We start from the raw sequence: 13,098 nt of genomic DNA, 5'->3' as shown, positions 1-13,098 counted from the left end.
GAACTCCTTTATGTAGCGCTGCCTTATTAAAAATATTGAAAATGTCTAACAAGTTGGAATTTTCAATAGTTTTATTTATATTGGATAATATCATTGAAAAAATCAATATGATTAGGTTTATTCTTCACATGGTTTTGCTACCGAGTTTTCTTTGCTTTGGTCTAACACAATCGTAACTGCATTCACAACTTTTTCTTTAAGAAAAACTAATTTTAGGACTAAGATAAATATTTATAAATTGATTTCAAGATGAGATCTTCTAGGGTTAACTTTAAGAGAGCCCTCCCACAAAAAAAATGTAAAATGCTCGGGAATTCAACATTAAATATGAAGGAAAAATTTCTAATCAAGGGCAATTTTTTCATTCGAGGCAAGGAAGAAAATTATTTTCTATTGGCAAAATTTTCCTTTTCATATCAAAATTTAATAATAACTATGGCAAAATAAAATTATTATTTTTGGTTTGCAAAAAAGTGTAGGTGATTTATTTTGTCAATCATAAACATTTTCATAATGTAAGAGGTGAATTAATTATTTCATATAACACAAAATATTAATATAGTTTGATAATGTGTCATTTTCCAAAGAGAGATTATGTTAATTTTTGGTGAATTTATAGAGTTGCAAGTGGTCCATGGCCCACATGCCAAGTATACATTGTACAACATACTTTTAGTATGCAAATCAATTAAGATTTGAATAATAATGTGCCATTTTTAATTCCCAATTTGGTCATCATCGAATTTAATGTTATCATTTTTATGGTGAAAGGAATTAATTTGGACCATTGATGTAATATAGATCAATGGCGTCAACTCTATTTCGGGTCTAATTTTAAATGACATTCATAGAGTCTAAATCTTCTCGAAATTAGGACATGTGTCCCAAGACCAAAACATAAAGTAGTTGGCTAAATAGGGATAGTTGGAGACACAAAGTAGTAAAATGGCAGGCAATGCTCAACCCGAAGGAAAATATTATTTTATTTAAAGGGAAAAATAACATTGTCCAATAAGAAAACATTAGGGAAACACTAGCAATAGTTTTAAAATAATTGTGTTCTAAATGTAGATTACATTGGTGATTGGACCTAGATTTGGACCAATTTTGTGTAAAATAATGAGCAATTAGCCTTGTATTTTAACCCAAATTATTAAATATCTTAGTGACATGGTTGACCCCATATGTAGGTTTTTTAGCCAAATTGCAATTTCTCAAAGAGATGGAATAGCCAATTGACAAAGATTCGCCACTAAAAAAATCACTAATCCTCAATACATTTTTGTTACGGATAGTCCCTTCTCTAATCACCTGGTCCCTTTTTTGAATATGTAACTCAATATATTTGATTTTTTTTTTTTTTTGATTTCTACATATTGAGAAAAATGAGAGCTGGTAACATCGTGTTGGGGTAAATTATGGGTACATAAATCTTTTCTTTTAACGGGCAGTTCATTGATCTAAGGACTCATGGATATGCAGGATTTAGTTCAAACTAATCAAATAACATTCTCAATTGATTTTTTAAATGAAGCACTATAAGTAAATGCAGATAATGAAAACAAGGGAGGAAAGATAGAGGAGTTCCTTCACCTGATTCTGGTAGATATAGATGAAGCAAAAAATTGGAGTGAAGATGGATAGATTGGTTGAATACTTGCTTTTCTTAGTTTGCAGACAACTTTGTAAATATCCTTTTCCTTTCCTATTTCCTTCTCTAAAGTAGCTATCCTTTCATTTGAATTTCTTATTTCACTTGATCTGAATATTTATGATTGAATTTTTAACTTTGTTATGAATTTTTTTATTATTGTGAGGAATTCTTGGTACCCTTTATGTATTCATGTTGATAGTAGTATATAATATTGTTGTCAACTTAGAAACTGTTATTAGAGAGAGAAAGAAGGGGAAAAATATTAGTGGGAGATTGACAGAGTTGAAATAAGAAAGAAAGGTAGGGTAGAGGAGATAGAGATAAGATATATACCAAGAACATGGAAAGAGTAGAATTTATTTCTATTAATTGATCATTCCTTGTAACAATATCAATTTCACACTGTGCTTATCAGTAGATCAATAAAAGATTGAAACACTCTTATAAATACTTATATCTTAACTAGATTCAAGTTGAACTTGTTTTTTTTTTATTTAAACAACTTATAAATAGCTTTTTGCCACTCTTTTTAAGTAGATTACATATAAAAATTTCAAACAATTTCTGTATTGTAAACGTCAAACTGAACTTAAAATATGAGCTTTCTGTTTTTATCCAAAGATGAGTTGAAGAAAAATATGATCCCAAATGTGACAAGAAAAATACACCACTTTAACAACAAGCCCTAGTTTCAGTGGAAGACAACAGACATCGGTGATAACAATCAACCGAATTTCAAAATAGCAAAGCAATAAATAATCTATTTCTTTATAGTAATAAAATCTTCAAAAAATTTGTGAAAATGCCTTAATTCAAAATAGTGAATATTACAATAGCCGATAATTATTGTTGTTCCTAATTATATATCTTTAGTGGGCTGACTTCAAACATTACAGGATATTTACATTAGCTTTCTGATGGATTGAGCACATGCCCAAAAAAGAGCATAATTCCACTTTTGTCTTCCTTGATCACAAACATGAATGGATGGTCAGCTAGAAACTCCTCAACTGAGTATGTGGTTGCGTATCGCCACTCATACTCGAATGCAGTGAGAGCCCCTGCTTCAGTACCCTCCTCATTAATGTGAGAAATATATTACAAATGAATTTAATAATCACAATCCTAACTCAAAAATTTTACTCGACACTTGAAAAATGCACGACACATGAAGGTGTCGAGTGCTAGTTTTGCTCAGCACTTGATGGTGCCAAGTGATAGGTTGCTCGACACTTGAGGGTGCCGAGTGACAGGCAACAAGTGTTGAGTGAGCTTGGCACACAAAGGAAAATGTAGTAGATGCCGAGTTAGCTTGGAACTCAAAGAAGACAATGGATGCCAAGTAAGGTCAGCTCCAACTAATAAAATTTATAACTTAAAAATAATCTAACATGAATGCTTTCACGATTAGAACCAGAGAGCCGAGCTTTAACCTTTCAACCAAGTTTCTCAAATGCAATGAATAGAAGAGGAACAACAATAGATTCAAGTATGCCTACTTTCTTTTCTATTCAACTGAGATTTAAGCTATTACAAAATTTGCGAGCATTCAGCTTCAACCAGAAAACCCTAAAATAACCCTAGACTGATGATACTTCAAACTTCAATAAGCTTTTAAACCTACAACTCTAATGGCTACATATAATGATGCCTAGAGCAATCACTGCTTCAATAGGAAAAATCCAAACAACAACAAACTTACTAAGTGAACAAGGGAAACACGTGCAACTGCAGGCACAAACTTCTTCCTTCTTCCTTCTCTACTCAGCTCTGCAACTTCTCTCTGATCTGCTTGATCTGAAAACTCTTAATAATTTGACTAACTGAATGAATGAATAAACATTCCTTTTGTCACATTGTATTTCCCCCCTTATTTTTTATTTCAAAAATCTCACCCACCGTATTTATGTTTTCTGTCTATTCTGCTGGTTGTTAGGTGGAAGGTGGGCATTTGGCTCTAGGGGCAAATGTCAACTATCGTATTAAATATTTCAACACTCCCCCTTTGTCCCAAGCCAAACAAAAAAAGGATCACAACTAATCCATATCAACTACACCAAGACACTCTCTTAGGTGTACAAAAATTCCAATGCCTAAAGGCTTAGTAAATATGTCTGCTAGCTGCTGCCCAAACTTGCAAAATTGCATCTTGATATCCCCATTCTCCACCAACTCTCTGATGAAGTGATATCTGATCTCAATATGCTTGCTTCTCCCATGGAAGACTGGATTTTTGGACAATGCAATTGATGAGATGTTGCCACAATAAATTGTGGTTCCATCCTCTTGCCTTTCATTCAAATCTATCAAGATCCTCCTTAACCAAATAGCTTCACATGCTACTGCATTTGCTGCTATGTATTCAACTTCTACTGTAGATTGAACAACAATAGGTTGCTTCTTGGATGCCCATGAAATTGCACCCGATCCCATATGAAACATGTATCTAGAAGTGCTCTTCCTATCATCTATGTGTATATGAGCAATGTTAGTATGCTAATAGAAACCATATTTAAATAAAGCTTCTACAAACTAAACAAAATTCATAAACTTCAAGATAGACTAAGATGAGCTCTCAATTGAGAATATGAGCCATTAATGGGCTCTCTCAATGAGAAGCTCTCTTATTGAGTAGCTTTGTCTAAATAGATAGGATGTATGCTCAAGCTTTATGCTTCAAAAAGGGCTTCAAATGGAGTTGGAATTTGGGTGTGAGTGTATGGTTTTGATGTAAAATGGCTTCTCAAAATGGCATTATTACTTTACTTCATGGATTGTGTTATTTTGCAAAGGGGAAGGATCCAATTTATAGGCAAGAGGCTTGAGGGATTGAGGGCTAAGATGCAAGGACGGAAAAAAGCTCATGGAGGGCTCAGATTGCATGAGAAGAGAGCACATGGATTGTGCTTCCTTACAGCCAATCAAGGAGTGACACATGTCACATGGTGAGAGGATGGAGGAAAGGGGAAGGATGAGTCAACAAAGGAGGCTCAAGGGATAAAATTTTCATAAAGACCCTCATAATGACTTGTAAGAGCAATAAAAGGGCTTGGAAGAGTCATTTATGGCCTAGTGGGCTTCATAAAGTTTTATGGTTGAGATATTTTGAGGGAGATGAGAGCAATTTCGACTTAGACTTGATTAGGAGGGTTTTAAGCTTGCTTAGGATTGTGCAAATGATTAGAGGATGGATTAGGATGGTTTAGGATTAGCTTAGGGACAGGCAAGTGGATGGCATTTAATGAGGGTGGGTGAAGGAGGAGATATTTGTTAACTTTGGCTTGGATTAGTAAGTCTTAACCCATTTTTAGGGAATGTGACAAGGTTAGGAGGGGATTAGGATTAGGTTTAAAGAGATCTTGTAGAAGAGTCTATAACTTCTTAGGATGAGGATAAATTAGATTTTTAGGAAATAAATAAAGTTTTATTTATTTCAAGGGTTTGGGTTGAGGAGATATTTATTAAAACTTTTTTAATAAACATGAAGATTAATATTTAGTCTTAATTAAATATTTTGAGTTGGGATTAGGGGTAGGAAATGATGGGATTAGCCTTTAATCAAAATTAAAGAAGGATTAGAAGATTTTGGAAGAGGGTAGTGGTCTTAAGGAAATTGGCTAAGTTTTGGGCAAAAAATAAATTTTTTATTTATTTTGAGTTTTTTGGTCAATTTATTAATTAAATAATTAATAAATAAGGAAATAATGTTTAAATAAGATTTAAACATTTTTGGGAGGGATTCTTTAATTAAATATTTTTAATTAAGATAAAGGGATTTAATGGCATAAAAATAAATAAATAAATTAAATAATTAATTAATTAATAAATGATGATGTCATCAAAATTTTTTCAGAAAATAAAAATACATTATTTTCTAAAGGGTTTTAGGTGTCTACACTATGCTTCCAGCCCAATCACTGTCCATGTAACCAACCAACTTGAAATCATCATTTGCAGTATACAAAATCTCAAATCCCTTGGTACCTTTCACATACCTTAGGATTCTTTTTCTTGCTTGCCAATGGGAATCCGTTGGGGTTTTCATAAATCTAGAAATTAGACTTACTGCATGCATTAGGTCTGGCCGAGTTGCAGTCAAATACATTAAACTTCCAACCATACTCTTGTATAATGTTGGATCTACTCATTTGCTAGAGCCTTCCTTGCTCAACTTTAGGCCTACTGATGTTGGTGTGGGTGTTGCCTTACTATTCTACATTTTGAATCTCTCTAAGATCTACTCTGCATACTTTTCTTGAGAGATGAATATGCCATCATGCATTTGTTTTACTTCTATGCCTAGAAAGTACTCCAAGAGACCTAGGTCTGTCATTTCAAATTCACTTTTCATGGCCTCTTTGAACTCACCAATTAGAGCATTATCATTACCAGTAAGAATTAAATCATCTACATACAAAACAACAATCAATACATTACCATCTGGTGCCTTGATGTAAAGAGTGGGCTCACCATTGCTTTTGATAAAGCCATTGCTCATCAAATATGAGTCAATCCTACTGTACCATGCCCATGGAGCTTTCTTGAGCCCATAAAGAGCTCTCTTCAACCTATATACTTTGTTCTCTTCACCTGGAACTTCGTAACCAGGTGGCTGCTCCACATACACTTCTTCTTTCGATACACCATTAAGGAAGGCAGACTTTACATCCATTTGAAATACCTTCAACTTGTGCTAAGCTGCAATTGCTATGACAACACACATGGTTTCCATTCTTGCAATTGGGTCATAGGTCTCATCATAATCTCTACCATATTGCTGTTTGTAGCCCTTGATTACCATCCTTGCCTTATGTCTATCAATCTTTCCTTCAACATTGCATTTGGTCTTATAGACCCATTTCACTCCAATCACTTGCTTCTTGGGAGGAAATTTAGTTAGCTCCCATGTTTCATTTCTTTCTATAGCATCTATTTCCTCATCCATGGCCTTACACCATTTCCTCTCCTTGATTGCTTGTTGAAAATATATTGGATCACTATGAGAAAATAATGCAAAATTAACACTCTCATCATAATCTTCATACCTTTCATCTTAGTATATCTCCCTAAGACTCTTGGTCTTTCTTGGTAACATGGAGGAGAGTGTGGAATCAGAATCTTCACTGCTGCTGCATTGCCGATTAGCTCGGTCTTCACTAGTACTCGACACTAACACTCGATCATGCCTAGAGGAGCTCGGCAATGACTGAACCTGCTTGCCTTTTCTTCTATTTGCTCCTTCTTCTTGGTGTTCATCAGTGTCTTCTTCACTCATAATTGAAACTTTACTTGAAGTGCTTGGTGACTCATCAGTTGGACCATACCAAGACTGATTTTCAAGAAATTCCACATCTCTTTAAAGAGTCATCTTTTTGTTCAATGGGTCATACAATCTGTATGCCTTTGATTCTGAGTTGTACCCTATGAAGATGCACTTCACACCTTTGTCATCCGATTTCTACCTTTTCTCTTTAGGCACATGTGCATATGCAACACATCCAAACACCCTTAAGTGTTCAACTGTCCATCTTCTTTGTGACCATGCTTCGATTGAAATTCTGTCACGGACAGCTGTTGTAGGACACCTATTAATTAGGTAAACTGCTATTGCCACAACCTCTCCCCAAAATTCAGTTGAGAGACCTTTCTCTTTCATCATGCTCCTTTCCATTTCAATAATGGTCATGTTCTTTCTTTTAGCCACTCCATTCGGCTATGGTGTATAGCTGGCTGTGAGCTCTTTCTTTATGCCATGTTTCTTACAAAAAATTATAAAAGAATTGGAGGTATACTCCCCTCCTCTATCTGATCTTAGGACTTTGATATAGTGTCCACATTCTCTTTCAACCTAGGCTTTAAATTCTACAAATTTATCAAATGCTTCAGATTTATTCTTTAAAAAGTACACCCATGTTCTATGACTGAAATCATCAATGAATGTCATAAAATATGTACTCCCCCCAATAAAAGTAACTTGCATAGGACTAACTAGGTCAGTATGCACTAATTCTAATGGATATCTAGCCCTCCTAGAATTTCCAAAATTAAAGGGAAGCCTATGTTGCTTACCCAAAATACAAGCCTCACACTTGTCACATGAATTTCTTATGTGTGGCAAACCTTCTACCATTCTTTTATTTGACAACAAATTTAAACCAGCATAGCCAAGATGACCATACATGAGGTGCCATAGCCGTGAGGGGTCTTCAATCACACTCCTTAGAGCTGATTTTGTGGGAGGTGAACCACTAACTTGAGATGAGAAACATGTCTCAATCCTCAAGGGAAACATTTTGTTCTTGGTCATTTGAACTGCTACAAGTAAATTTTTGCTCCCATTCTTTTCATGAATGACATATGTGTTATTTTCCATCAGCACTTTGTATCCATTTTGAATGAGCTGATGAATTCTCATCAAATAATGCTTCATACCAGGGAAAAAATACACATTTTGTATTTATCTTTTCTCACCTTTCTTGGTGCGGATCATAATAAATCCTTTGCCCACAGCTGGTAGGGTTCCATTGTTAGCCATTTTAATTTCAGATTTGAAACTCTTGTCAATGAATGAAAACAAGGTTTCATTGCCACTCATGTGGTTGCTACATCCACTTTCAAGGTACCAAACCTTGGGCCTTCCTTCTTCACCAACATTACACATGATGAAGGCAACAACATTGGGTCCACTTCCTATGTTCACATCAGCCACATTTTCTTATCCTGACTGATCATTCTACTTTTTTCAGCATTCATTTGCATAATGCCCATATTTATGACAGTAGTAGCATTCTACATTACTCTTATTTGAGTTGTAATTTTTCTTACCTCCTCTTGAGGTATTTTGTGAGCTACTTGCTCCATCTGCTCTTCCCGAGCTTTGTGCTGCAACATTTATTTGTCCTCCATTACCTCGGCCTCTACCTCTGGAGTTCATACTTGAGCCATTTCTTCCTCTCCCACTTCCTCTTGGATTTGACTGAGCCTTGAATGCTTGCTCTTTAGAAGATGAAGAAGTAGATTTATTGATCTTATGCTCATGGGTTTGAAGTGTACCCATCAACTCATCTATTGTCAAAACAGTGAAGTCTTTTGCCTCTTCTATGGTCATGACTAAATTGTCATATTTATGAGGTAAAACTCCTCAATATCTTTTCCACTATCCTCTGCTCTTGATAGTCTTCTCCATTTGACTTCAGTTGGTTAATCACATTGGAGGTCCTTGAACTGAAGTCTGCAACTGATTCATTTTCCTTCATCTGAAGGTTCTCAAACTCCCTCCTTATGTTCTGTAGCTTTACAGTATAGACTTTATCAGTCCCCTTGAAGTTTGTCTCAAGGATATCCCAAGCTTCCTTTGCATAATTTGCTGCTGCAATCTTTGGAAACACTGTCTTTGTCATTGCTACTTCAATAAGGCCTAATGCCTTAGCATCCTTCTTCCTTGACTCCTTCAAATGAGTCTTTTGTGCATTTGTGAGAGCAACATACTAAGTTGGATCAGTCACATCATTGAATCCATTTACCACAAACTCCCACAAATCATTTGCAACCTTTATGGTCTTCATCTTCTTTGCCCATGTATCATAATTTTTCCCATTAAAGGATGGTGGATGCTGTCATATATTTCCTACATCTCATGCGATGCCAAATATCCGAAAAAAATAAATGCCCTAACTCACTGTGGATGTGGGGCCTCAAAGCTCTAATACCATGTGAGAAATATATTAAAAATTAATTTAATACTCACAACCCTAACTCAAAAATTTTACTGAGCACTTGAAAAATGCTTGGCACATGAAGGTGCTGAGTACTAGTTTATCTCAGCACTTGATGGTGTCGAGTGACAAGTTGCTCGAAACTTGAGGGTGACGAGTGACAAGCAACAGTTGCCGAGTGAGCTCGGCACACAAAAAAAAATGTACTAGATGCCAAGTTAGCTCGGCACTCAAAGAAGACAATGGATGCCGAGTAAGGTCAGCTCCAACTAATAAAATTTATAACTTAAAAACAATCTAACGTGAATGCTTTCACAATTAAAATCAGAGAGCCGAGCTTTAACCTTTCAACCAAGTTTCTCAAATGCAATGAATAGAAGAGAAAGAACAATAGATTCAAATATGCCTACTTTCTTTTCTATTCAACTGATATTTAAACTATTACAAAATCTGGGAGCATTCGGCTTTAACCAGTAAACCCTAAAATAACCCTAAACTGATAATACTTCAAACTTCAGTAAGCTTTTATACCTGCAACTCTAATGGCTGCATACAATGGTGCCTAGAGCAATCACTGCTTCAACAGGACAAATCCAAACAACAACAAACTTACTGAGTGAACAAGGTAAACAAGTGCAACTGCAGGCACAAATTTCTTTCTTCTTCGTTCTCTACTCAGCTCTGCAACTTCTCTCTGATCTGCTTGATCTGCAAACTCTTAATAATCTGACTGACTAAATGAATGAATACACATTCCTTTTGTGACATTCCATTTTTCCTCTTATTTCTGATTTCAAAAATCTCACCCACCGTATTTATGTTTTCTGTCTGTTCTGCTGGTCGTCAGGTACTAGGTGGGCGTTTGACTCCAGGGGTAAACGTCAACTGCCGTATTAAATATTCCAACAATTAACCTCCACATATGAATTGTGATAAACCTCTGAAATGCACAGAAACCATGTCATTGAAATCGGCATCATCAGCGAAGGGCAGGACAAGTCCCATCTTTTTCAGTATCTCACTTGCATTAACACTAGATGATATCTTGAAGCGAGGTAGCTGAAAAGAACGTACCTTCACCTCGTTTCCTAGGTAAAGATGGTGCTCAAGAAATTTAAGATCAACTTTTCTCTCCAGTTCAGGAAGGCCATTGATATCTTGGGTAGTATAATGTACATGGAGAAGCATCGCCTGTCCTGTCCCTGAAAATAGGGAAGGTATAGGATTTTGCAGTCATCAGGAATTGTAATATATTGCTTCTTTTTAGTAGTCATCATGGGCACTTGCACACTTTCCCCATTCAATAAATTGAAAGTGCTTTCTTTTGTTGCAGATTGGTCAATTTTTTTCTACCATGCGCCATTCAAATACAGGGCATTTGCCAAAATCAGCCTAGTACAATGGGATACAGAATCGGGTGGAAGGAAGTCTTGTATCTTTCCCTTCCTCTCTTCTGCTGCCCATTCATTCACCGTCAATCGAGCTTCATTTGCCTGATAACAGTCAGCAAAATGGTAAGAAATTAGTTCCTAAATAATGAATTCAGAGGAGAAATGTCTTTTTCTCTGTTGCAAAAGTAGTTGCCTGAAAGTGTCCCGTTTTGTTTTGGATTGATGGATAAAATATGGTTTCAATGGGAAATTGTGGATAAAATAAGAATACCCAACGCAAAATCTTTAAAAAATTACAAAACAACAGTATATTTTATTCTGGCCTATAGTTGATGGTCGATTTGTTATTGTCAACAGCACATCCAGGATGAGTTTTTCTATCAAATATTTCTTGCAGGTTCAACCATAAAAAGTGATTATCCTCACACCGATTTAAATAGAGGCATTCAACAAGATTTATTACACTCGAGCAACTTCACAGAAACATAACTTTTCATCGATTTGAGGATTCAAACACATGAAATTACAAAGTATACCGCAATCATCTGAATCTACATTTCATGTTGATCAATAAATTCAATGCTATATATACCAAAGTTAAAGGAAAAGGCATGCAAAAAATCGAAGAAAAAGGAAAAAACATAACCTTATTGATAAAATCCACCGTATTAATTTCAGTATCATAATGATTTTTCACAAGATCTCTGTAATTGGGCTTCAAGGTCATGGACTGATCCACCCATAATCCATTTACAAATGATATCGGAGGACCCCTATTAACACTTCCATCTGCCAAGACTACATTGATAAGATGAGAAGAAAATTGATGCAATTTATTGACATCGCTGAAGTTGAGACGTGTAGAACTGTTCCAGTGTTGCGCCCCTTGCTCCACCTGCAGCCAAGCTCGATGCCATAAATATGCTCAAAAGAGAAAACGCACAATTTTTCCCAATACTTTGATCTAATGCTTCTTTTAAAAATTGAAGTGAGAAATCTGTTTGACTATGAATTGAAGATTGAATATCCATAGCTCCTCAATTCGATGTATGCAGAGTACAATAATTTTACAAAATAGAAATTTGCTTTACCTCACAATGGATAGAAGCTAACAGGCATTGAGGATATCTTGGTTTTTCAATTTAGCTTTAACATGTATAGGAATGTCCAAAGTTTCTTGTGCCGACCTAAAATCCTTTGCTGAAAATTACGGGTAATCCAACGCGCGCACAGCTAAATGTTAAATCCAAGGGTGGATAATATTATTTTATGAAAGGTAATTTGTTTTAAACAATGCACATTGGATACGATTTCCCCATATAAGTTGGACGTTCTTAAAGAAAATATAACTGGCGGATATTTACTTCAACGTTTTAGATATGTTTGATTATCTTAAACGTTGCGAGATCGTCTTCGTGAAAAATATAAGGTCTCCCTAAGTAAAATAAAAAATAAAATTCCTACTTGAAGGATGTAAGGGTTAAGATCATAGTCTTGTATACTTTTATAATATTTTTGAATAGTTATTCATAGACACTCTCTTTCCCCTTTCCTATCTTCATCTTTTTATCTTTGTTTTTGACATACATAGACACTCCTTTGACTCTTTCTAACCCCATCTTATCTTACCCCTCTTTACATTTCACTCTTATATATCTATATCTCATTTCCTCCATTTTTGTTTGATCTACTCTATGTATGTGCTCTATCTATCCATCTGTCACCTCATCTCTCTCTTTGTAACTATCATCCTTTTAAATATTCAATCTATACACACTCTCCCTTATTTTTTCATGTCTAATTTTATCTCTATCAATCTTTTCACTTCTCTACCTCTTTTTTTTGTTCTTTATATTATTCATGTTATTCACTTTTCTCCATACCTCCTTATTCTCTCCTTATCTTTTATTATAAATATCTATCCCTCTAAATATTATTCTTATATGGAATGGACAACCTAGCTATTTGAAATAAATAATTTAAATTTGTCTCTCTCATCATCTTTGTCTCTTCCTCTCCATTTTACTCTATATTTGTATATATTCATGTCTCTCTTTAATACATACACATTCCATATTTATATCCTTATACTTTCCTTTATGTCTTTCTTATGCACACATACACTCCTTTCTCTATCTCATCTTACCCCCTTCTTTGCCATTCACCTCTCATTATGTATATTCTATTCTCTATATTTTTTTAGTCTTCTCTATGTATATATCTATATATTGTGTATCGCCAAATATTTCCTTATCATTCTATCTCTTCATCTCCCCACTCTCCTCTCCTCTCTTCCTATTTCTCTCCCTCCCGATTCCATCTTATTTCCCTTCATATT

General features: G+C 35.1%; 1 pseudogene; it reads right to left on the bottom strand.

Annotated features, from left to right (window-relative positions):
* LOC149569328 (serpin-ZXA-like) overlaps positions 1-11,791 on the bottom strand; it is a 46,189-nt pseudogene extending 34,398 nt beyond the window's left edge.
* Between the last annotated feature and the right edge of the window lie 1,307 nt (positions 11,792-13,098).

Source organism: Cupressus sempervirens, chromosome 3 (assembly GCF_028749045.1).
Source record: "Cupressus sempervirens isolate cs-2001-9-10 chromosome 3, ASM2874904v1, whole genome shotgun sequence".
Taxonomy (NCBI): domain Eukaryota; kingdom Viridiplantae; phylum Streptophyta; class Pinopsida; order Cupressales; family Cupressaceae; genus Cupressus; species Cupressus sempervirens.
The sequence above is the reverse complement of the archived record's forward strand: the minus strand, read 5'-3'. Positions and strand labels throughout refer to the sequence as shown.